Below are 26,704 nucleotides of genomic sequence, written 5' to 3' on the forward strand. Positions count from 1 at the left end.
AGTTCCCGGGGATGCGCCATGACGTCACATGCACGTCACCTCACATGCACATTACATCACGTGGGCCAGCGGGCCACGCGACAGCATGTGCACCTCCCATATCTAGTTCCATCATACGCAAGTTACGCCCTTGCAAATCACATCGTGTGCATGTTCCCTAATAGGGACATTACATTATATATATGTGATATCGTCTGCATAGGGTGTGATATGCTCATTATGTCATACACGTATTCCGTCATAAGCACATTTACAAAATCCAACCAAACCCACTTGGCCCCTCCAAAAAGTGAATGAAGCCCCCTTGTTGATCTTACCCCCCCCCCTTCAATATCCTCCTCTTCCACGGTTTCCCAGGACTGGGAAACTGGAAAACCGGGTTCCTAGCTCAAAGGCCCAGAAAGGCACATAAGTTCATCCCTGCCTGCTGAGCCACAGTGTCAAGGTGACTGAAAGGATTTTTGAAGATAACTTTACCTTCAGTGGCAATTTTAACACCTAACCCCAGCCAGAGATACATGAATAAAGCTCACCCTTGGTCCTTCCCTGATGGCTTTCTTCCCAATGCACCCTCACTTGGGACCTATGTTTCTGAGCGCTCATTTGAGCATCTGTCCAACAAACATTCTCCAAATGCCGATGATATGCCAAGTACCACGCTTGGAAAAGGCATGACAGGAAGACATAGCCCTGGTCCCCAGGGCTTCTATTCTGCAGAAGCAGAGATTGGACACACCAACAGACCTGCTCACTGGAGCATTTCATGGGGTTATAGCTCTGGCAGGGAAATAAAAGGAATGATATAATAAACCGATTATGGTGACAGTGAATGGATAACCAATTGTGGTCCAGACACACCATGGAATATTACTCAGCCATGAAAAGGAACCTGAGGATTGAACTAAATGAAAAAGGCTAATCCCAGAAGGTCGCCACACTGCCTGACCACTTAACATAGCATTTTTGAAATGACAACATTTTAGAAGCAGAGTAGATTGCTAGTTGCCAGGGGTTAGGGATGGGGAATAGGAAGAAATGGATGTAGTTGTGGGAAAAGCAGCAACAGAGATGTGCAGAACCCAGCGTTTTCTACTATGGGGCTGGATACCTGAATCCACCCAGTGATTACATAGAAGAAAATACACACACAGAGATTGCAAGTAAAACTAAGGAAATCTGAACAAGATCAGTGGATTGCAAGGAAATCAATATCCTGGTTACATTAGTCTTACAAAATGTTACCATTGAGAGAAACTAAGCAAAGTGTATCAGGGATCCCTCTGTTATTTCTAGCAACTGTGGTGAGTCTAAACAGTTTCTCAATTTAAAAAGTCTATTAAGAAATTAAAAATGGGGCCCTGCGTGGTGGCGCAGCCTGGGAGCCCAGTAACTCAGGAGGCTGAGGCAGGAGGATGGCGCGTTCAAAGCCAGCCTCCAAAAAAGCAAGGCACTAAGCAACTCCGTGAGACCCTGTCTCTAAATAAAATATAACATGGGGCTGGGGATGGGGCTCAGGGGTTGAGTTCAATCCCTGGTACCAAAAAAAGAAAGAAAGAAATTAAAAATGGAAGTGGGAGATTACACCAGCAGAACTCTAGGAATGCCATCTAACGAAGTGGCATCTTCGGGACAAGAAGGGGATGGCCATGTCAGCAGGCAGAGGCAGGCACACCAGCAGGTACAAAGGCCTGGCGGTAGGAAGGATTGCTGTTGTGGTGGTTGTTTTAAGACTTCTGAAGGTTTATTAGAAGGATGGAGACTTTTCAAAAGAATCCCATTGTAATGAACACAGATTGAAGTTTCCAGCCCTCATATCAATAGCAGATGAACATTTTTTACTCATTTACCCGATTGACGGTACACCTGCAAATTTGTCCTAAAGATTCAGACTCTCAAGCAGCAAATATACAGCCTTTCTTCATCCTCCACGCTGAGATAGAAATGTATCAGGGTCAGAGAGCACCAAAGTACAGGCTTCAAAACCACATCAGTGCCGGGTGCCATGGTTCAGACCTGTAATCCCAGCAGTTCAGGAGGCTGAGGCAGGAGGATCTCGGGTTTGAGGACAGCCTCAGCAACTTAGTGAGGCTGTAAGCAACCTAGTGAGACCCTGTCTCAAAGATAAAACAGAAAGGGCTGGGGATGTGTCTCAGTAGGTGGTTTTCTCGGGGTATGACCACAGTGTGACTACTGGCCCCACAAAAGGCTGAAGGAACCCGTGACAGACAGGCCCCACCAGGCCAGGGGTGAAGGCACCCTCCTCCATGAGCCCCATGGAAAGTCTGGGGAGTTGGAGGAGGCATGACCCCTGACCCAGTTAGATTCATTTCTCAAAGATCACTGGGGTCACTGCACGGAGAAGGGGGTCCGATAAGAGGGTTTTGCAGGGACAACGTAACAAATGATGTTGGCTCTGAAATTGATGGTGGCAGCAAAGCCACCGTGAAGTGGGCACCTCTGGAGGACAAACACCAGGTGTTCTCACTCGTTCACAGACGCGGAGAAGTTGGTCTTGGAGAAGAAGAAAGGAGAGGAGGTAGGGGCTGGTGGGCTCGGGCAGGGTCGCAGCGGGCGGGAGGAAGGGTTTTCCGTGGCTCAGCAGCGCAGCCGGGGAACTCGGGTTGACAGCTACTAATTGCATACTTCAAAATAGCTCATGGAAGGGATTTTGAAGGTTCCCAGCACGAAGAGATGGCAAATGTTTAAGGCCATGGATGTGCTGGATACTCGGCTCTAATCAGGACACATTATGTGTACACCACATGTACGATGACGACGTGTCAATTAAAAAACTGCATCATGAAGCAAATGATTTTTTTTTAAAAGAATGGGTAAGGAAGGGGTTGGGGGACAGGCTGGTGAGGACGGATGTCGAGTTCCCCAGACGGCTTTCTGTGCCTCTTTCTTTAAGAAAAATAAATAAATAAATAAAAATCACAAGACAAATCCATGGGTCATCGTCTGCTCCCTTCCCATTTTAATAGGGCTTTTTTTTTTTTTTTTAATCTGAATTTTTTGTAACTCTGGGTACAAAGGGCCAAAGCTGAGCTGAGCTCCGTTTTGGAGATAAGGATACTGAGGTCAACAAAGATGCCGAGACGAAAAAGGCCCAAGGTCACGGCAGCGTGGTAACCGGCTGCCAGAATCTGAACCCAGGACCTCGGCCACCTGATGACCAGGGCACAAAGGGGCAACCACACGGACCAACAGAGATCAATGGGAAGGGATGCTGGAACAAGGGCTCGTTCTCACCAAGACCCTCCGCTTCCCCCGTCCAGGCTTGCCAGTACATTCTACCTAAGGCCCCCCTCGGCGATCTCTGCTCCCCATTAGGTATGCACACTCCTTAGCCCAGTGACCAAGAGCCAGCTCTGAACTCAGGTGACTTGGGCTTCAAGTCTGGCCAGTCCCACTTACTGGCTATGGGACCACGGACACTCCCCTACCCTCTCTGAATCTTGGTTTTATCACCTGAGAAGCAGGGGACAAAACCTTGGGGACTATGATGACAATAAATGGAAGAGCACAAGCTATGTGGTGTGGCCCTGTCACTGTTAGGCTAATAAACTCTGCAAGCCAGGGACGGGACAGAGACTCAGGCCCACACAGCTTCTCCATCCCCCGGCGAGGTCTGGATCGATGTATTTGCACAGGATGTACGAACACACTGTCAGATTAGCCTACGCAAAACATGTGTAAGGAAGGGTTGTTTTTTTTTTAAACCACCTTACACTTCTACTTCAAGGCAAGACCACTCTGCATGTTGTCCCTCTATCCGTCGCCCTCCCTGAGTGAAATGGAAAGAATCTGGGACTGGGACCCAGCTGGGATCCACCACTAACCAGCTCTGTGACCTTAGGCAAGTTATTTAACCTCTCTGAGTCTTGGTTTGAGGGTTCATAACAGAGGAATGTTCATGGCTTTCTTGGAGGGTGCAGAGAGGACTAAATGCAGTCACCCATTCTGTCCACTTACTTCATGACTATTTGGAGTATCTCAGGTATTGTCCTAGGCACACAAAGCCACCAAGGAAAAATCCCTGTCCTTATGGAGCTCAAGATCTTAGTGTGGAAACAGAGAAGCGAGCGGGGTAGACGACGCTGTGCAGGATTGGTGATGGGTGTATGTAGTAGGTCAGGGATAATGAGTGCTCTGGGGGGGCGGGTCACCGGGAAACAGAAACCTGCTTGGGGCTACCTCAATCAGAAAAGGATAAGGAGGTCACAGGGGACTGTTGAGCAATTATCAGAGCAAAGCCAGGAGCAAGTCATGAGACAAAGTGAGTGAAACCCCAGCCCGGGCCACCCCAGGGGTACAGAGGAACGGACAGATGCCTGAGCCCCTTCAGAAGCATCTCAGTGCTCCTGACTCGGCCCACCTGTCCCCAGGCTGTGCCAGCCCCTGTGTTTGAGCACCTGTCTGTCTTCCCCTGCTCTCAAGAGGCTCAGGGTCCAACCAGAAAGATCTACAAGCAAACAGGCTTTCACTGCAGAGCAATGGAATCCCTGGGGCATAGCCCAAAGACCTACGAGCAGGGATTCCAACGCTGAAGAGCCAAGAGCGGGGATGCAGACTGCGGTACGCCCATTCAAAGGGTGGGAAGAATGAGGCTGAGCCAGGGCCAACCTGCATGCACCTGGGAGACGCACTCAGGGAAAGGTGCGCGGCTGGGGGTGATCTGTTGCGTGATGCCATCTACAGGGAATATGGAAAAGTGGCCAATGCACAGAGACAGGGGGCAGGTGAGGGATCCCCGGGGCTGGACGCAGTGGGTGGGGCTGGCCTTGGAGCCCTGGGAATGTTTGGAACGAGGTAAAACTGTGAGCGCACTAAATGTCACAGATCGGTTCACTTCGAAATGGCCAACTGTATATTCAGTGAACTCCCCTTTGATAAAGAGAGTCAATCAGTGCCATCCCAACCCCGGACCCTGTGTGTGTCCGAGAAGGCGCAGCAGCACACGGGTGCGGGGGAGGGAGCCCAGCTGGAGCGGAGGGTCAGGCAGGAAGGAGAGGGACAGGTTGGAGAATGGCGGGTCATTCGGTGAAGCTGGAGCTAGTTAGAAGAAATTCGAGGCTGGAGAGGAGGGGAGGGGAGGGAAGAGGATGCTGAGAGGTTAAGGGTCAATGTGACTGATCCCCTGCAGCTTGCATCCCAAACAGGGAGGTGGCCACCCGCCTGCCTCTTGGAAACAGTCGCACCTGGCAACGGGCACGGTGGGCGCCGCGATCTGCCACGTCATCCACCTGCAAGCACAAGGCTCCGGCCCCAGCCCTCGGTCCTGCCTAGGGAGGGACAGGCGTCCCCCAACACGGACAAGGACGGGTGGAAGCCAGGTTTTGGCCAGGCCACATGCTACAGCTGCAGGCTGGCCCCACATCCCAGCTCACCTGGAGGGAAGGGCTGGACCTCCCAATGGGCCAAAGCTGAGAAATGGGTCAGCACTGGAGGCCAAGGTCCTGCCTGTCACCAACCAGCCCCTGGTCACAGCAGAGGAAGGGCTGGTGGCTTAAAAGTCACACAGCCCAATGGAGGGGCTCCCTCTCCTGGATTTTGCCATCAGCCCCCCTAAAGCCCAGTGTGCTGACCCAGAGTGCAGAGGGCAATGGGGAGGGCTATCCATCTGCCACTCCTTCTGTCCCTGCGTCATAACGGACAACCCAGAAGCCCTGGTGTCGGCGACTGTCCTGACTGCTCCCGGGACTCTCCATGTGTAGGGGAGGGACTTGATCAGATGAGTACCATGGAACTGTCCTGACCCTGGTCTAGGAAGGACAGGAGAACCCAGCCTGAGGCTCCTGGAAGTACCTGGGGGGTGACGAGGACCTGGGCTAGGGTGTGGCAGCAAGCATCAAAAGAGGAAGCCCGACTGGATAAAAGGGGAGAAGGAGAAAGAATGGCCAACCCTATTGAGAACTTGCTGTGAACTTGACACTGAAGTTCCAAGTGATTTATTTACCTGTGAGAAATTCCAGCCCCACACCACCATTCTACAAAAGGGACAGAAATCACTCTATTTTATAGACGAGGAAATGGAGACACAGAGAGGTTAAGTGGCCTGCTGAAGGCCACACAGCCGGGAGGAAGGACAGCTGGAGTTTGGGTGTGCTCTGCACCCTTAGCCCCAACACGAAGCCCAGGTCTGGCTCCATAGTGTCTGGTGGAAAAAGTCACAGGAAACGCGGGAAGCTGAGCCCCAAGGAGGTGGCCCAGTCAGACAGGCTGAGTCTGAGATTCCTCCAAGACACCCAGGCGAAGATGCCTGGGATGAGGTTGACCCTCACCTGCCTCATCTCCCCGGAAACTGTGGGATGCTCCCCCCAGAAATCATTTTTCAAGTCTGGGAGGATTGATCGTGAAATTTCAAAATCTCCTGAGCCCATCCAAGACAGTGTCAGCCTCATTTTAGATTTTTCTTTTTTCCAAAGATATGATGTGATTTAATCACCTCACCTTCCGTCTCCTCCCCTGTCTGATCCTGAATCTCCAAAGCAGATGTCTCATGACCCTGAATCACCTGCAGGGCGGGGAGAGGAGGTCCTCGCTCCCTCAGCCGGAGGAGAGGCACCTCTGTGTCTGGAAGACTCGCTTACTGAACAGAAGGGGCAAGAATCCATCCTTCTGAATATGAATTGAGGAAGTGGGAGTTTTAACTGCACAGAACAACCCCAACCTCTGCAGTATGACTTATCCTTCCAATTTCCTCCCTCTGACTCCATTTTCTCATCTGTAAAATGGGGATGACCACAAAGCTTTCCCCCAGGATCTTTCTGAAGATTCAATGAAACCGGGCAAGTAAGGCATCTGTCTGGTGCTGGTGCAACGACACAGAAACGTTGGTGTAAGACAAAGGTGAGCCTGTCTCTTTCACACAATGCCGCTGAGATTTAATAAGTGGACGAGGTGCCTTGCCTTGTGTCTTGGGCAGATCCCATACACAAAGATCATCCAGGCCTTATGCCTGATCTCGCCTGGTGCGACCCCACCCCACCACAGAAGGCAAGACCTGGTGTCAGAAGTCACCGAGCCTTATTGTGGTTTAAACTGTGTCTCCAAAAAAGATCCTTTCAAGAGTTAGCCCCCAATTAGCCCACCTGTAAACAGGATCTTTGCAAATGCAATCAAGTTCAGAGGAGCTAGCACAGGACTAGGGTGCTCCCTGAGTCCCAGGGAGTGTCCTTAGAGGAAGAGAAGAGGACACTTGGAGAAGACCGTGTGAGCATGGCGAGACTGAGGCACAGAAAGCAGCTACCAGCCACGGAATGCAGAGAAGGGCCAGCACCCGCAACACTGGGGACAGAGAGGCCTTGGCCAGACGCCCCCCAGGGCCTTTGGAATGAGGACAGCCCTGATGACACCTCGATTCTGCAGTTTGAGCCCCCAGACCTGGGAGAAAATAAGCTCCTGTTGCTGTAGGCCAGCTCGCCTTTGGCCGATTTGTTACAGCAGCTGTAGAGAACTCATACAGCCCTGCCCAGGGAAATCAGCCATCTTTGCTGAGCACGGATTGAGAAATCATTATAGTGGGGGTTGGGGCTGGGGCTCAGTGAACAGGGATGAACAGGGACCCACTGCCCCCACCACCTGTAGTTCTGCAAAGACACACACACACACACACACACACACACACACTCCACTGAATTTAAGGAGGCACTAAATCCACCCCACCTTTCTTAAAGTTCCTTTCAAAGTCTGAAAGGCAAGAAAGAAGAAAGAAAATCTCAGCCCGACTCCCTTCCCCTGGCAGCATCCCTCCTTCCCCTCCCCTGCATTTCAGAATCCGAAGTTTAGGGATGAAGAGGCAGAAAGTCTCATTTCATTACCCAAATTGCCCGCCGCTCAATTGACAGGGACCCGACTCCTCTCTGCGGAGCCTCCGAGGCGCCCGGCTGATGGGCTGTGCTCCATCAGCGCGTCCCCTCTCCCTTCTGATCCTCTTTTTAATAAAGTCTGAGGGAAAAGAGGTAATTTTTCATTTTAAATAGGAGAGGTGTGGCAGCAAGGGGCTCTGGGGTTATTAATCGTCCCCCTTTGCTATCTTGTCATCCATTTCTGGAAAATCATTTTATTTCAAGTCTTGCAAAGGGCGGGGAGAAGGGAATAGGTTTTAAGAAATGAAAGAGTGTGAAGATTGATTAAAGGCATTTCAAGGTGTAGGGGTTTTATTTTATTTTTTCCCCCTTTGACATTCTCTGATAAGGGACTTGGGGAACTAAAAGCCACTTTCAAGGGAGAATGTGATTTAGGAAAGTCGAAGCAAGTGTCTGACTCCTTTGTCCCTTCCCGATTTATTTATTTATTTTTTTGCACAGACCGGCACCGGTGTGCCGTGGAACACGCCTGAACTTCAAAGGCGGTGTCAGAACGTGCACCCTCCCTCCAGCCCCTTGGAGGCAGAGGGTCCAGAGTCACCACGGCTGGTAGCGTCCTGGAATAATTCAAAGCTAATTCAAAGCTCTTGCTAGTTCAGGTCTCAGGAAGTAGGACTTTTAGACACTCTGGAAAAACTGGCCTGAAGTCACAGGTAAAGCCGACAGTCGTAACGTGAGCGTTGGGATCAGAGATGCAGCAACCCTCCTCCCAGATCCAAAGTCCAAAATACTCTGAAGCTTTCTGAGTGTGGCCATGGGCACCTCCAGGGGAAAATTCCACCCTGACTTCATGTGACAGGTCGCGGTGAATACACGGGAGCACGAAGGCTATTACATGAAATGACTCTCAGGCTGGGTGTGTAAGGAGCGCATGAAACATGAATGAGTTTCACGTGGAGCGTTGGGGCCCATCTCAAAGGCATCTCGTTAATACAGAGGCAATGATTCCAAAATCTACAAAGGATCAGAAATCCAAGAACGCTTCTGATCTCAAGCACTTCAAATAAGGGATACTCAACCAGTAATAATAATTATGAAATCATTTTAAAATGTAATTAGCCTGGCGTGGAATTAGCCTGGCGTGGTGGCTCATGCCTGTCATCCCAGCGGCTTGGGAGGCTGAGGCAGGAGGATCACGAATTCAAAACCAGCCTCAGCAACTCAGCAAGGCGCTAAGCAACTCAACTTTATTTTTATCTCTAAATAAAATACCAAATGGGCTGGGGATGTGGCTCAGTGGTTAAGCACTCCTGGGTTCGATCCCTGGCACCAAAAAATAAAATAAAATAAAATGTAATTATATTCAGAAGTGCTATAATATAACAATTTTAAAAGGAAAGACCTCTTATTTGCTCTTAATAATTACTTTCTTTCCTTTCCCCTCTCCCCTGCTATACTGGGGAGTGAATCCAGAGATGTACCACCACTAAACTACATTCCCCAGCCCTTTTTAAAAAAATTTTTTTTTATTTTGAGACAGGGTCTCATTAAGTTGCTGAGACTGGCCTTGAACTTGAGATCCTCCAGTCTCAGCCTCCTGATTTGCTGAGGCTGCAGTCATACGCCACCATGCATGGCTGTTATTATACTGATAACAGTTTACTATTCACCCAGCACATAGCAGGTGCCCAATCTCACTCTAAATATTTCATGTGCAACACCCCATGGTCTCCTCACAAGGCCCTGTAGAGAACAGCCCGCTAGTGTGTCCACTTTACAGTGAGGAGAGCAGGATTCGGGGCAAGAGTGAGATATTCAAGGTCATGGGGCCAACAGCAATGGATTGGGGATCCCACTCCATATCTGCACCCTTCATGCCAAGGCTTCCCCCTGAACCCTCTTAGGAGACGTGAGATCTGAATGCAAGCCCCTCAAAAGGCTGAGTCACTTTATAGACGGGGGTGGGGTGGGGTGGGGAGGTCATAGGACACTCATTCTAGCCACAACCCCAGAAGGAGTGAGACCCGAAATCCAGGACGGATTTTTGAAGTTCTAGCTCAGAGTATTTGCAAAAAGAACCCAGTAAAGACAAGTGAAGAAAATAAAGTTGCTAAAGGCATTCAACATCAGCAAGAATCTTCCTGGGAGACGGTCGGTGTTCATGAACTTGGCACTGGCCAAACTGGGTGTCCCACTGGGCACTGTCTGCACCCCAGGATGTCCCCCAAGTGAAGCCAGACAGATGAGCGACCTCAACCTGCGCAGGTCATCTAGGGGAGGGGACAGGACAGGGGGGTTGGGCTCCCGCCCCGTACTGCCTCTCGGCTCCTATTCTTTAAGACATTTGCAATTTCATGACCCAGCAGAAGTCTGGTGACGTTAACCTTCTTCGGTCACTGACTTCAGGGTGGCTGTCGGTTTTAATGAAGCTCTTCTGGTAAAATTCGTTTTATCAAGGTGCAATTCACATAGGTCCTTTTAAAGCACAGAATCGTGGGCCTGTAGTACACTGATCATGGTGTGTTTACCACCACCCTGTGGGGTTCCAGAACCTTGGCATTGTGCCCACGGGAGAACCACGTGCCCACGAGCAGCCCCTCCAATCTCCCCCTGCCCCAGCCTGCTCTCTGTCTCTGTGCATTGGTCTCTTCTGGAGATTTCACATAAAGGGGGGCAGACACTGCATGGTTTTCTTTAGGGTGTGCCCCAGAAGTGGGCTTGCTGGGCCACGGGGTACCTGTGTACTTCTCAGAAGTGGCCATTTTCCACATGGGCCGCTCCATCATAGACTGGAGGAATGTCCCCAAGGTCCATCCATCTAGAAAAATCCAGGTCCACCCAACTCCAGATCCCACACTCTTTTCCCTCCACCAGGTGAATACTGTCATACTGTGGTTGGTGTTTTCACAACTAAGCCTGTGACTGGACTGTTTCCATCCCCTGGACTGAAGCAGCAGCCGCTTTCCGCCATCCGTGGGGGACCTCCGTCACCCTTCCTGGTTAATACCGCAGTTAGAAGCTACTTCAGGGTCGCTGCAATAGAACAACCCAGTGTTGCAACTCTGCAATGAAACAGGCCGATCTTGTAGTTAGGGTCTTTGACACGAGTCGAGGCCGTGTCATCTGGCGCCTACACCAGGTAAGTACAGATCCAAGAGGTGAAGGGTGGGGGCAACACCCATGGCCTCATTTTCAACACCAATTCCAAGCATATCCACATTGCTGGAGGTACCTGGACCTGCGCTGGATCCATGGGTCCCCTGGAGTCACGGTGCTGAGCCCAGCAGCCCCGAACAGCCTGGCATGGACTTAGGGTAGATCGGAAGCCGTGGTGCACTGGATTTGGCATTCCTGGGATCTGCTTGGGCTTGTGACAGAGCTGAGGACATCTGTCTCCTCTCACTACCTTGGGGAGGTTCTCCACCACCCCACCGACCTTCTTTCTCTCTCCCCCCTCCTGGCCCATACCAACAGGGGACTCATTTTGTTATAGCATCAGATCTCATTATTCACTGGGAATACTGAATTAGCAAATACTGAATCTTTACTCCTGGGACACGCACAGCGTCAGTTTCCTCCAAGCTCTGGTCACAGATTTTCAGGCACTGATCTATGCCCAACCTTGTTCCCTGTGCGTCTCTGTTGAAAGACACATTATTTAATGGATGTGGTTGGCTGATTGGCTCTGAGCTTACCGCCCGCAGCACTAGAGAACTCCACTTTCACCTTCTCACTTAAAGGAAGCAGTCACGGCATTTATTTTTTTATTTATTTGTTGGCATGTCCAAATTGCCAGTAGCATCACGGCTCAGGCATCTGGGGACCATTATTAGGTAAAATAAGGGTTACTTGAACACAAGCACTCTGACACCTTGACAGCTGATTGGATAACCAACATTGCTACAAAGTGATGAAAGGGCAGGTAACATATACAGTGTGGATACACTGGACAAAGTGATGATTTGTATTCCAGGCAGAATAGTTCAAGATTCTGTCACATTATTCAGAAGAGGACCTAATTTAAAACTTACAAATTGTTTATTTCTGGAATTTTATACTTGATATATTTTTTTTTACTACAGCTAATTAAAAGCACAGAAAGCAAAACTGCAGATGAAGTAGAGACTCCTCTACCAATCCTTTTGAATTCAGGCAAGAAAACAGATGTGCTAGACCTCACCATGGCCCAAATTCCACTCACAGAAGAACTACCGTGGATGGCTAAAATCTTGAGAAATGAATGGTGACCACAGAAAGGGGATGAAGAGATGTCTGTATCTTGATCCTGACTTCTCTGGCTCTGCATCTTCTGAGAAATAGCCAAGTCTCTGCCCTCATCCTGCTGCCATGGAGAGACAGGCTGCCCCAGGGTCATCTTAGAGAGGGAGGCACAGGGGACCCTCTGAGGAGGTCCTTTTGGCCCAGTCCAGCTCCCACACATACCGCAGCCATGCCCAAAGCAGAAGAAGCCAGGCTCTGAGACTCTTCTAATTCCAGAACTTTCTGTCACTCTATTGCTCAATTCATGGACACCAGGGGCCTTTTCCAAGACATCTAGATTTGATATCTGCCAAGATAACTCCTTACTACGTGCTAGGATGTGGAACCTAGCATGGACTCTGAGCTGAGTTTGAATCCCTGCTCCACCACTTACTAGCTGTGCATCCTGGGCCAACCCGCTTAACCTCTCTGAACTTCTGTTTGTGCATCTAATAAGGTAATGATCAAAGAACCCACTTCTTAGGGTGGCTTAGAGAATTAATGAAAATAAAGTAACTTGTTGCTACTGTTATTTAATAATAATTCTGTTATCACTCCCGGGCAGAACTTATATATGCGTATTTGGATGATGTATGAGGTACATGGATCTGTTAGGCTTCTCCATGCACACCAAGTTCACGTCCACCCACTACCCTATGAAGACTTAGCACAAAAAAGTAATGAAGCTCGTTTATAATTTTTATATTGGCTACATGTTGGAATGGTAACATTTGGAGACGCTGGGTTAAATAAGATATGTAAAAGTTAATATTGTCCCTCGAAAGGTTAATTATAGAATTACCACATGATCTAGAATCTCCACTCCTGGGAACACTCCCAGAGGGACTGAGATGGGATGGGAGCAGACTCCAGGGTCCACAGCAGCCTCACCCTCAGCCCAGGGTGGGAGCAACCGGAGCCGCAGTAGTGGAGAAGCGTGGTCCATCCCAACTACTGATGATTAGTCCCCTTGGAAAGAACAAAATTTCCACATGCATTATAAAATGGAGGAGCCAGGTGCAGTGGCATACACCTGTGATCCCAGCGGCTCGGGAGGCTGAGGCAGGAGGATCGCCAGTTCAAAGCCAGCCTCAGCAACAGCGAGGCTCTAAGCAACTCAGTGAGACCCTGTCTCTAAATAAAATACACAATAGGGCTGGGGCTGGGGCTGGGGCTCAGGGGTGGGGTGCCCCTGAGGTCAATCCCTGTTACACCCCCCAAAATAATTAATTAACTAATTAAATTTAATGGAGGAACTTTGAAAATAGTGTGTGAAGTGAAATAAGCCAGACGCACTTATCCAAGGCATGAGACTAGGCTAATGTCCAGACAGGCATTGAAGAGGGGTCACCTGTTCTACCCAGTAGGTGGGCTCAGACGGCTCAGTGGTCACTGAGCTTCTGTTTGTGGTGACGATTCTCTGCAGATGGAGGGCGGTGACGGTTCCTAACACTGGGGATGCATTTCAGGCCACCAAACTGGACACTTAACAATGATGATTAACGCGCTCAGTTTTGCCCTATGCGTCTTACTACGATTCAAACATGAGTGACAGCTGGGGTTCTCGGGTGTCTTAAGGCGGCCACTAGAGCATTTGCTAGTGCAGGTGCAGCTCACGGGACCCTTCTCCTGGACACAGGTGTCTGGTGCAGTTCTAGACCAGAGACAGGAAACACACCTTGATTAGCTACAATGTCACAGAGTGTCACTACAAGGTGCCCCAGGGCCGAGGATTGGGAAAGGGCTTCCTTTGGGAGTGTTATTGGAGCTGGGACCTGGGACCTGGAGGATGAGTGAGAGTTAATTTTAGCAAAGGAAGGGGGACAAGTGACCAGGCCAGCCCCACATGTCCATAGAATGGGATCCACTGGAGGACACATGAGGGACCAGGGCCAGGGGGGCCGGGAGTCAGGCAGAGGAGCAGGGGCAGGGCCTGCAGGCCAAGGTGGAGGGACAAGGGTTTATCCCAAGGAGAATGCCGTCTGCAATCCCTACCGTAAACCTCAATGGCTCCCTATTACTCTCAGCATCCAAATTCCTTCCTGATGCCTGCAGTTTGTCTCTCCCTAATCAGAGCACAGCCCCCATCTCTCCCTCCTCATCCCTCTCTGCCCCAACCTCATCCTCTGTTCTCCTGCCACGCTGAACCTCTTTCCTTTAAACAAGACTCACCTCAGGGCCTTTGCACTTGCTGTTCCCCATTTGGAAAGCTCTTCCCCCAGATCCTGTAAGGGCTGGCTTCTCGTCACGCGGTTCCTTAGCTAACTAACATGTCACTTCTCCAGGAAAACCTCCCCTGGCCTCCCCATCACTTCCGATTATATCAAAGTTTTATTTTTCTTCACAGCTCTGAGTCATTTCCTATTTGTGCTTTTATTATTGCGTGCCTCCCGCAGCTGAAATAAGGTCCATCAAACTAGGAAGCTGGTCTCTCTCTTTCACTGTTCTCCCTCCTAGAGCTGCGTGGGGTGCAAAAAAATAGATAGATAGATTTGCAGACCCTCAGACACTGAGTGAGGGAATGAATGAGATGCTGGGAAAGGTGGTGAATGGCCCAGGGTGACTGGGACCCACGGTCTACGGAAACAAGACCCAGGGGTTTTCACTGCATGATGAGGGGTGTTTCTAGAAAGATCCGTGGGGCTAGTGGAGGAGGTCGGGCAGCATGATGGCAGGAAGAGCACTTCAGAGGCTGATGTGGTGATGGCTTCATAAATACGGGGCACTTGGAAGAGGGGAGGGACCTGGCTCCCCCACACACAGGATGCAAGTCAGGAAGGACTCAGGTCAGCTGTGCCATCTGATGGCTGCTGGGCCCGGTGCAAGGCCCCGGGCAGGTGCTTAGCTTGGGCCTCAGTGGCCCCATCTGCAAAATAGGGGTGACGGGAACCCCATCTCAGGGGCTTCTTGCAAAGCCAAAGTCGCATCTGACCCGCACACTGCCCGGTGCCCGGCTGGCCCAGGTCAGCGCTCAGCCACAGCAGCTATTATTAGGAATCCCATCACTTCAGTCACCGCGCAGCCCCTCCCGGCTCCTCGGCCCCTGCCCCTGGCCCGTCCCGGGGCTGACTCATCCTGCTCGGTCCCTGCGGCTGGTTGGCTGCTGTTTCTCCGGAGCTGGGAGATGTCACAATGCGATGGATGCGCCCGATCATAAAAATAACCAGTTATTTTGATGTGGGGTGCGTCATCCCTAAAAATAACTGGGTGCCTTGGAATTGAAGGCAAATGCTGGGTTGCGTCGGGGGCACAAGCACACGCCACAGGGGTGAGTGCACACGCGTGCACACTCATGCACACACACAGTGGTTTCAAGTAGGCTGGGGAGACGCACCGACCCCCTGCTCATCACAAGTTGGCGATGGTGGGTTTTATTCAAGGCAGCCCAGAGGGGGACAGATAAGGCAACCTAATGACAGGGACAGAGAACACCGTCAGCTCACAGCTTCCCCAAGCAGCGGCCAAGCCGCCTACTCCTGGCCTATGATTCCCCCGGACATCGCCTCTGGGACAGCGCTCCTTCCTGATGTCAGAGAAATGTCCCCTAGGCATGTCAGGTCATCGGGGGTGGCTTCGCAGAAGCAGCACCTCGACGTCCCTCACTGTTACAAATGCCCGGGAGGAAATGTGCTGTGTCCCCAGACCTGGGTTTCTCTCCTGCACACCTCGGGAGCTGTGGGCACAGGGTTTGAGAGAAAAAAAAAACTCTAGATTTTTGGGGAAACTGAGATAAAGGCTGATGGGGCAGCAATGTCACCCTCCTGGTGATGTCATCCCGGCCTCTCTCTGTGGACATCAACTCAGCCTTCTGGAGAAGGACCCACCCGCCTTTGCCTGGAGAGCTCAGTGTGCCAAACAGAAGGGGCTAGACTGTCCAGAAGGCCGGGGGGCAGGGGCAGGGGCAGGGCCAGGTTGTGGATCTACCAAGACTCTCAGGAGGGATCTGGAATCTTCCCGATGCTCTGGCTCCCGGAGAGCAACTTTTGCCTCCAAGATGCGGGAGAGACACCAGCTTCCCGGCAGGAAGGCGAGGGGCGAGGCGTGGGCAGAGGTGGGAGTCGGCTGGCTGTGATGAACACCGCGTCCGTGGACCAGGGGTTGTGGGGGGTCTCGCTTTTCTTATCTGTAACTTGGGGAGAATCACCCCTACCTGCTGGGCGACGGCGCTAGGCCATCCCGTGCCAGCATATAATAAAAGAAAAGAAGAAACAAGCGGTCTTAGTGGTCGTCATCGTTAGACAAAACGTGACACCGTGGCCGGGCTCTAAGCCCCCTGTCAATTTCCAAGCCCGTGGAACGTTGCTGAGAGCTTCTAATGACGCTTTCACCCCAATCAACACCCCCACGGCGGGCAGAGCGAGCCTCGCACCGTCGAACCAGCCTGGGTTCAGATCCTCAGCAGGTGTGTGTCCTTAACTTCCCCAGACTCAGTGTCCCCAGACACCACGTGGCACCTGTTCCCAGGAGGCGTGAGGACACGTGGAGAGGACCCTGTTCCAGGAGAGGCTGGCAAGACAAGGTCTCCCTTAACAAGGTGGCTGAAGGAACATCATGGCTCCACCTGACGACCGAGATCTCCAACCCAATCACAGCCCTCAGAGCCCTGGGGCATCCACTCACAGGCCTGGGGATCAGGCAGGCACACCCCCAAACACCAGCTGTGCGGAGACTGCTCTGGGGGGGCAGTTCACCCCCCTCCAGGGACCTGTGGGGCACCATTGCAGATGGAAGGGACCAAGGGAGCTGTGACCAAGGACTTTGGGGAGGGAGGGTGCTGGGCCCAAACCCACAGGGCTGGGTTCCTACAGGGACTTATCCTGACTGTCTGGCCCTGTGAAGTCCAGAACTCCAGAGTCACAGAGGCCTGGGTGTTTGTCACTGGAGGAAAGGAGCCATGGGCAGCTGGGGAGGCCGGGCCCAGGAGCCACTCAAGTGGAGAAAAGCAGATTCCGCTGGAGGGAGCAGGAGTAGGGAGGGAGGGGGAAAACAGGAAGCACCAGTGACCTGAGGCAAGAGACCAGGGACTGGCCTGGAATCCCTGAGAGGCCCCAGAGCTGAAGAACTATATGTGGTCAGGGTGTCTCACCACAGAAAGCAGACCCTTGGAAAAAGGTGACCATGAAGGAAGCAGACATGTTTGCACAGGGGGTGGTGAACGAGCCACCCCAGCCATAGAACCAAAGGCAAGGGTATGAGTTTCCTGTGGCTGCTGTAACAAGTGAGCTCCAACCTTGTGGCTTAGTGCCATACCTGCTGATCATCACAAAGCTCTGGCAGTGGTCAGAGGTCAAAATGGGTCTTTCTGGGCTGACATCAAGGTGGCAACAGACCTGCACTCCTTCTAGAATTCTAGGGAGGAATCCCTCTCCTTGTCTCTTCCAGCTTCTAGAAGCCACCTGCAGACCCCGGCTCCTGGTCCCTCCTGCAGCTCCCCAGCCAGCAGCAAAGCATCCCCAACGCCCTGTCTCTCGGACTCGGACCTGCCGGCCTCCTCCTTCCCTTACAGGGATCCTCATGGTGACTTGGGCCCACCCACCGCGATCCACCTCATCTCCCCATCTCGGGGTCTCTCATTCCATCACATCTGCAAAGTCCCTGTGCTGTGTAAGGAAAAGCAATCCCAGGCTCTGGGGGTTGGAGCCGGGACACCAGCAGGGAGTCTGTCCCCTGCCTAGCACAGCAAGCAAGTCCCATCTCCTCCTCGAGCCTCCGTTTTCTCCTCTGTGAAATGGGGATAACCACACAGCACTGACCTCCTGGGCTTTGTGGAGGATGACCCAGGGTTGGAATGATCTTAGTGTGGCCCCTGGGAACCAGCAGGTGGGGGTCAGTCAGGGTCCCTCCCCTCACTTCCCAGCCTCCAGACTTTACCAAAAACAGGCGGCCCCCGGCATCGTAGGGCTCCTCAAACTCCTTGTGTCAGGAGGGAGCTGCATATTGACTCCCATCTCCGGCTCTGACAAGAAGGCATCATTCTTCATATAAAAGTGAAAAATGGATCTTCACACCCCTCCGATCACGGAGCGATGGGTTTTTTTTTTTTTTTTTTTTTTGAGGCAGGCTTCATTACGGCGTCTCTTTGCCTTTTGACTGATAATTGCATTCTGAAGCCCGGATTGATAAATTGCCCGTGCACTGCCATTTACTGGGTGTTTACCTGATCCATTTGATGAATATTAATTCACCAAGAAAAATGTTTCCATTCCTGAAGCAATTCCAGGCCGCTGGGTCCCTCCCTCCCCCCCTCCCCTCCCGGAGACTGCAGAAACAATGTAGAGTCAAGGAATCACAAGCCCTGGTCAGAGCGATTTATCAAGCACGAAAACAAAGAGGGAGGAAGACTTTGGTGTCCCTTCATTAACCAGCATCTGGGGGAGGAACTCAGTGTTCCTTTCCAGAGCAGAGGGGACCCAGGAGAGGTGGCATCTCAAGGCCAGAGACAACAAGAGAGTTCCCACAACATCTGTTGACCCTTGTTTAAGGTAGTTTGCAAGAGGTCCCCACCAGGGCATCTCCGATGCACCATGCCGAGGAGCTCATATAAAAGAGATGACATTCATAGCTGCCATTTAGATTCTGGTGGCAGGGACAGGTACAAATTCAGGAGATGGTTCCCATTTTACAGATGAGCACACTGAGGTTGGTTCACAGATCAGACGACAGCAGAGCTGCTCCCGGAACCAAAGTCTAACACCCTCAGACGGTGTGCCCACTATCCCAAGGGCCGGCCAACCCCCACTCAGGGGCTGGCTACCTAATTTTACAAATGAGGTTTTATTGGAACACAGCCAAGTTGGCCCACTGGTGGATTGTTTATGGCTGATTTCACACTACGGTGACAGAATAGTGACAAGAGAGATCTCGTGACTTCTGAATCCTCAATTATTTACTATGTGGGCTGTTAGGAAAAGTTGCCAGACCCCCCCACCCCGGGTGTTATTTGCCAACAAGTTTGCAATCCATCCATTGGAGGGTCCCAAGTGCTCAGGAAGCTGTAGTCAAAATAATAATGATGGGTATCAATATGCTCAATGTATCGTTCCTACACTACAATGTATCCTTGCCATGGCTTTTGCTGTCTTGGTGGGACTGTTTTTGTTACACTGATTTTTACCATCTTTATCTCCTTGAGAGAGACAGACAAGTCTTTCTGGCCCTGCCCCCCATTAAGGAAGCAGCCTTCAAGATAATAAGCGTTGGGTTTCTTGAAGCAGATCCAAAGATCCTTCAAGATAGTTCATAATAATGTGACTCTGAGTGTTTCGAGGTTCTTAATGAGAATTTAAATTGGCACCGCATCCTTCCACAAGTTCCTCTGCAAAAATGTAAATGGCTCTCCTTCCATCAAGAGCAAGTCTAGGGATGCCCAGGGACACACGGATAGAAAAGGTCAGAGTTGTTCAACAGGACAGGACAAGGGTGATGAGAAGACTCGCGTTCGGTGGCTACCCACAGCCTAGCAGCAGCCTTGGAAACCGTCACAGAACTCCTGGGCTCTAGGCAGGGTGAATGCAGGACAGTGCCAGACACACTGGGGGGGTTCCAAGGACACAGGACACTCGATGCTAAGACCCAAGAACATCCAACCAGGATGATTTGGTCGACTCTGCCCCAGGACATTTGGTATCCGCCCCATCGGAAGCAGACAGGGAACCCTGGGGTCAACCACAGAGCCCTCCCCGTAGGGGCCCTTCTCATCCAATACCCACATGTTCTTATGCACCAGCCTGGCGATGCATGCCAAATGCAGAGCTCCTTGTGACTCGGGCCATCTTTGGGCCCTCTTGAGCCACGGACATGTCCCCAGACTCTGGGAAGAGTCAAGCAGAGAACAGAAACTCCGAACTGCACACTGGCTACTTGGTATGAGCGTGGACAATTCACCCCCAGCTTCTGAGCCTCGGTTTCTTCATCTGTAAATAGGGACCACAAAAAAATGGCTGCTTCCTAGGGTTAGTGTTGGGATGAAGTGAGTTGAAAACCAAGCAGAGCCTAGAGCCCATGGGACAGACCCTGTCTCTTGGGGCTGTGCGTTAAAATCTCTGAACCTAAATGTTACCCATAATGATTTATGAGTATTTCAACCCTGGCTAAGGGTGGATCCTGGACCAGCAGCAATGACTTCCCCAGGTGCTGGCTAGAAGTGCTGATTCTCATGACAGCAGGTGATGGCAAGATGGGACGGATCCCAGGATTTGGGAGACGCTTCCTGTGGCCCCTCGGATGCTCCTGGGCTACACGTTCCAATTCCCCAGCTTCCATCCCCAGATGCAGAGGGAATCATCAGGACAGCTTTTAAAGAAACCCTGGTACTCACAGAAAATTAAAAACCCCACCTGCTTTCATTTAGAGGAGGAAGTCCAAAAAAAAAATAAAGTTGATATCTTAGAATTAGAGATATCCAGGGCTGGAAGGGCTTGGAGGAGGAGGGTGGAGAGAGAATGGGTGAAGGGCTGGGTGCAGGGGACAGGAGGAGTGACCTCTGGTGTTCCATAGCACAGTGGGGTAACTGTGGTGGGCAACAATTAACCCTATCTTTCAAAACAGCTCGTAAAGAAGATTTTCACAGCACCGAAATGCGAGGTTTTTGAGGCAACAGACATGTCAATCCCCCTGGTGTGACCATGGTACCTTGTATGCACGTATTGACAAGTCACACTCTCTCCCATAAGTCTGTACAATTATTCTGTGTTTATTAAAGTTTTAAATCAATTAATTTTTTTTAAAAAAATTAAAGCAACATGTAAATCGGGATGTCCAGATGGATTAGATCGGCTCTGGGGCTGGGGCCCAGGTAGCCAGAGTTTAAAGATGCCCCAAGTCATTCTAAATCTGAGACTCGCTGTTCTAGTCTAGCCCGGATCCTAGAATCTTCTGGGGGCTCAGTTTCCTTCTAAGTTGGAGTCGTCCGACTAAGGACCTTAAAAGTAATTAAAACAAAAATAAAAGTCTCATTACGTAAAATTCTGTACCATTAGCAAGTACCGCAATGACCTTGACACTCACCTCCACACTCCAACACTCGTAACTTCCCCAAAGAAGAAAACTGGTACCCTTTAAACTCTTTCCCCTCCACCTCCCCCAGCCCCGGTGACACCAATCTGCTCTCTATCTCTGAGAATTTTCTTGTTCTGGACATTTTTCATTGAAACAGAGCCCCAGGGTCCACGGCCGCCCACCCACCCACCTCTGGCTGGCTCTCACTTAGCCCAGCCGCCGCCTGCATCTGCACCGGGTTTCTCTGATGTCCCTCTCAGACACCCATGGGCAGTGCATCGAAACTGGGATGCACCCCCCGCCCAGGCTTCATGACATCCCTGGGCCTCGAGAACCGTGCGGCTCTCCTGACACCTGTCACAGGCCTCCCCCCCCCCATCCCCGGTCCCCTGTCAGCCTCCATTAGGGAGGACCAGTGTAAGATGGCACGTGCCTGTCCTGCTCAGCCCCGCTCAGCCTCCGCGGGGGACAGCCCTGACACTTCCTTTTCATGGTGGGGAATCTGCAACCCCCAGGGCAGCTGCGAGGTCCTGATGAGGCCCCACAGGGCCGGAAGCTGAGAAGAGGGGTGGCTTCACTCTCTCTTCACCTGCCCTAGATGCAAACTGGGAGAAAACAGAGCAGGCCAGGGCTGGGGATGTGGCTCAAGCGGTAGCGCGCTCGCCTGGCATGTGTGCGGCCCGGGTTCAATCCTCAGCACCACATACCAACAAAGATGTTGTGTCCCCCGAGAACTAAAAAATAAATATTAAAAAAATTCTCAAAAAAAAAAACAGAGCAGGCCATTCCCAGGCCACTCAGGAAACCAGGTCTAGTTCAGAAATCCACTCCTGCACCCCCAAAACCACACAGCGAGTGCCAACAGGTTCCATGGGAAACAGACCCAGGGCTCTATTAAGTTTGAGAGTCAGCGACTCGCAGCTCCCCCTTTTGGAGATGGTCCAAGCAAGTTTACAAATTAAAGGCTCTGAGAAGTCCCACAAGGGGGAAAAATGACTCATTTAATAGATCCATTTCACCTGCAAATGCATCTTAGAGGTCCCTACACATATTGGATTTTTGTTGCTGCTGTTGTTCAACGAATGTCTGTTAAGGACCTATCAAATGATGGGTGAAATTTGAAGGATTGACAATGCGGTAGTGGAAAAGATCCTTATGACCCTGTACCCAAAGCATGTGCATCCTCCTAGGTGGAGAGAGAGAATCAACTTAATAAGTGATCAAGAACAGCAGCCCCTGAAACCTACTCTTTCAGTGCCGGAGACCTCTTGATTCAGACCTTGCAGTTCCCTGCCTCAGGAGCTGACACCTCCCTCTGTGATTTTCCACAATACTATGGTTCATTCCAGAAGTAATTAACAGTGTGACACCCCCAGCTAATCAGCTTGAACTTTTACAATCCCTTGGACGGCCAAGTGCCAGGTTCTGTGTCTGGTTTTCCCGGGCACCTTTGCAAGTTCTGAGAAAGAAAAGGAGTCTTTATATTTCTCTCTCCGCCTGACCCCTGTTATGTGAAGTCCAAAGACGCAATTGCCTTCGGCCACTCTGGGTGGAATTACAATGAATCTTGATGACATATGGCCTCATCCTTGGAGCCCCCCAGACCTACCAAAGCAGAGCTACAGAGGCGGAGTTTGTTTTAGGGTGGAGCTACAGGGATAGAACCCAGGGGCACTTAACCACCCAGCCCCAGCCCCAGCCCTTTTTTAATATTTTGAGACAGGGTCTCACTGAGTTGCTTAGGGCCTCACTGAGTTGCTGAGGCTGGCTTTGACTCATGATCCTCCTGCCTCAGCCTCCTGAGCTGCTGGGATTACAGGAGTGCGCCACGGCGCCCAGCTGAAATCCACATTTTTGCAAGCATTCCAGGTGATTTTTATGCAAGATCGAGTCTGACATTCTGCAGCCTACGGTTATCTATTTTTGCTTTTTAGAGTCTGGGATTAAACCCCAGGTCCAAACTCTCCTAGCTCTGTGACCTTGGGAAAATCACTTATCCTCTTTCCACCTCAATTTCCTCATCTCTAAAATGGGAATAATAATGGTGACTACTTCAAAGAGTTAACATGAGCATTGATGAGATTTTCTTCAGAAGACATGTATCCCAGAAGGGATTCCTATCATGATGACCAAGAGCACAGAGCTTGTCTATCAAGGTGCATCTCAAAGGAGACTCCTTCCCAGTCTCCAACCCCAATTCCAATGCTCTCCTCCTGTCTCGTCCCTCCACTCCTTGCAGGGCCTCTTGCAAACCCAGCTCACTTGCTAAACACAATAGGCATTTCTCTTTCTTCCCAGCCCACTCCTGGACAACATTTCCCAGCCTCCTTTGCAGTCGGAGCTCTGATCAATGGGTCGTGGATGGAAGGAAGGTACAGCCCTGCAAACCCTGGTCCATAGAACCCTCCTGCCCAGACTTCCACTCCTCCCCATCCACCTTCCTGGTGTCAAATCCAGGGCCACGTGGCTGCTCCATATTGGAGGTGGTGGAGCCTTGGTCCTGCATTCCACAAGGACCCCACGGGGCTGAGTCCTGGTCCCCACCTCCAATTGTACATCCCCGTCTCTGGAGATCTCCTCCTGAGCTCCTGGCTTCTCCCCACCATCCTTACCTCTGCAGTTCTGGGGGCTTTGGGGTCTGAGTCCCCCTTTGTTGGTGGGCAGGCTGGGGCTGTGCACTGCAGGACTCTCTGTAGGACCCCGTGCAGCATCTTGGGCATCTAAACTCGACTAGAAAAACTCCCACTTCCCAATTGTGGCAACCAATATTGCCTCCTGGGGTTGCTAAGTGTCTGTGGGGGCCAGGAAGAGAGAAGGAGAACCCCCTCCCAGTTGGGACTCACTGGTCCACACAAATGTCACCTTCTCAAGAGTATTTCCCTGGCCACCAATCTCAGATTATTCCCTGGGCTCATCGATATGCCCTAGAATCTCGCCAGGTTGGCCGTAGTTCGCACAGCTCAGCGCACACTGGACGTGATGATGAGAGGGTTTCCTTGGCTACTGGCTGCGGCCCCTGCTGGGCCAGGAGCCCCACAGTGATAAGCAAGGTCTGGTCACTTTGCTCTCTGCTTTGCCTCTCACACCCAGCCCAGCGCCGGCCCAACTCCTGGTCGGGGGGTTGCAGAAATATTTGCTGCATGAAGGGACCTGGGTACCAGCGTTGGGAGGCAGGGACGGGAGGATTAGAACTCGGGGGAGGGGCTGCACGGCAGGGCTCCCAATTAGCTGAGTGATTCAGAGAGAAGAGAGCGATTCAAGCAAGTGGGGAGAAGGGTAAAGACCAACTCTGCAGGCTGTGGGCATGTGGGAGACATAATCACCACTGCTCCATCAATAGCAGCTCCCAGCGGAGTCCAGGCTGAGCCTCTGTAGAGGCCACCGGCCTTCAAGGACCAGCCACCAGCAAGCTGCTGAGCCATGGACCCTCACAAACACATGTGGGGTTTTCAGCCTCACTGTGGTTGAACAAATAACAAAGAGTCTGCAAATATTCTTGCTGTTCTGATTTTTGTAATGATCAGAACAGGCTAAACATTCGCTATATTAAGACCACGCCTGTGTCCCCAGACCTCTTTCTTTCCCTGGGTCTGGTTTTCTAAATGCTGGTGATAAACCCAAACATGTAAACAAATCAGGGAAACTCTGTTACCATCAGTGGCCGCGAAATGTATTGTAAAATTACTGTTTAAATAAAAAATAAGTAACAGAGAGTCCGTGGAATGCACCGGCTGCCACTCTGAATTCTTGCTTGATGTGGCTTCTATCAACTGCCAGTTGAATAGGAAAGGAAGCTCTCTCTCTCTGTTTTAAAAGTGATAACCTGCCTGGCAATTAATTTGTCCCTTCTTAGCCCCTCTCCTGACATTCCCGGACCACCTAGAAGCAGCCAAGGAAAGCCCCAGAGCGTAGAGATGGTTCAACTGTCCAAGCATCCAGACCATCTGCAGGTCCGTGTTGGGGCACTATTTTCCTGTTTCTGTGAGCAAAAGGGAAAATAAAAGTAAAAGAAATGAGGAAAGCAAACAAGCTTATAAAAACCAAAGCTAAAAATAAATGAATACATTAGAAAGACGGCTGTGAAACGAAATTAAATCAAAATGTGCTGCTGCTCGATGTTTTTCCAGAGTCTCCAACTTGACAAATGGGTGAGTCTTCATGGCATCCATCAAGAAAGAGGGAGATTTTTCTTTTCTCCTGCCTTCCCACCAGTGCCCGGGTCTCAGATCAGACCCTGGTGGAAACAGAAGCATCCCCAGTTCCAAACACAGTAGGTGGTGTGGCTCCCAGGAAGTCCTTCCTCCTGTGGAGAACTCTGGGACGTCCGCCCTGGTGGCCCTGCTCTGTCCCCTGCACCTACAAGGCACAGCCAGCTCCACCCTAGGACCGTCCTTCTCATAGGTGACAACAGGGTGTGACTTTGTCTGCAGGCTGAAAACCGCCAGTTCCTTCCTCCATTCTGGAAGGGAAGCCACTTGGGGGCTTGGTTCAGCAGCTTGTTAGGAATGCTGATTTCCCGGCCCCACCCCAGACCTACTGAGTCCAAAACTCTGAGAGTGAAGCCCCACTGTGTGTTTCCACCAGCCCTCTGCGGCTCCGGCGGCACAGCCATGTCTGAGCAGCCCTTCCTCCCATTAAGACAGATCTCAGCAAGTTGTTTTATCCTCGGTGCCAAGGTTCAGCTGTGATTCGAGTGTGTCCTCCGAGGGTTTGTGCTGGGAACCTGGTCCTCAGTATGGCAATGTAAAGAGGTGGAGGGACCTTCAAGAGATGGCTCCTCTCCTGTCTTGCTCCAGCCTCCCGAAATCACCATGTGACCTCTGTCTCCTGTGACTGCTCCCCCACAATGCTGTGTCATGGAACCAGGACCGGCACCATGGTCTTTGGACTTTCAGCTTTCACAACTGTGAGCTAAACAAACCTCTTTCCTTTATAAGATACCCAGCCTCAGATAACTCATTATAGTAACAGAAGACAGACAAATACACCCTGTCTCAGTTTCCCCTCTATAAAATGGAGCTACTAAAAGTATTCACATCACTGAGTGATTAAGGAACCAAGGCGATATGATGTGACGGGATTTTTGGAAGCCTGGGAAGGTCAGGAAAAGGCAGCAGTAGTTACTGATGCTAGCCCTATTTATGAAGGTTTGGTGGTGACAGAGAGGATGTGTCCTAGACTTGTGTACAGCTCTACTTAGATTCACCTGCTCAGAAGGGGAGAGAGTTAGAAAGCCCCGCAGGGACTCTAAGTGACTCCCAGGGAGCACCTAGAAGCTCCCAACCCTGCCTGCTGCTGAGACTCAGGCAAGGCCTGGTTATTCTCACCTCCTTCTTTAACAGGCCTCCTGAGAATGCCAAGGGACAGCCCCTGCTAGGAGTTGGGCCACGGAGCTTGGGTTAAGGGGACAGGGGGCTGAAGCCCTCCACAAGAGAAGATTCTTGTCTGGGCTCCTTGTCACCAACTACCCCCCACTGAGACGTCTAGCTCTGCTACGCAGTAAGACAACCCTCCCCGTCGGCCACTGAGCACCAGACATGCAGCTAGACCAACTGAGATGGGCTGCTGAGAGTATAAGACACACATGGGTTTTAAAACTTAGCATGAAATAAAAGATGAGCACATAAAAGACTCTA

General features: G+C 51.1%; 1 protein-coding gene across 1 annotated transcript in view; it reads right to left on the reverse strand.

Annotated features, from left to right (window-relative positions):
- KSR2 (kinase suppressor of ras 2) overlaps positions 1-26,704 on the reverse strand; it is a gene marked incomplete at its 5' end in the record, with an annotated part of 351,213 nt that overhangs the window by 205,397 nt on the left and 119,112 nt on the right. The window lies entirely within an intron of this gene.

This window comes from Spermophilus citellus, assembly GCF_964194105.1.
Source record: "Spermophilus citellus genome assembly, chromosome: 3".
Lineage (NCBI taxonomy): Eukaryota > Metazoa > Chordata > Mammalia > Rodentia > Sciuridae > Spermophilus > Spermophilus citellus.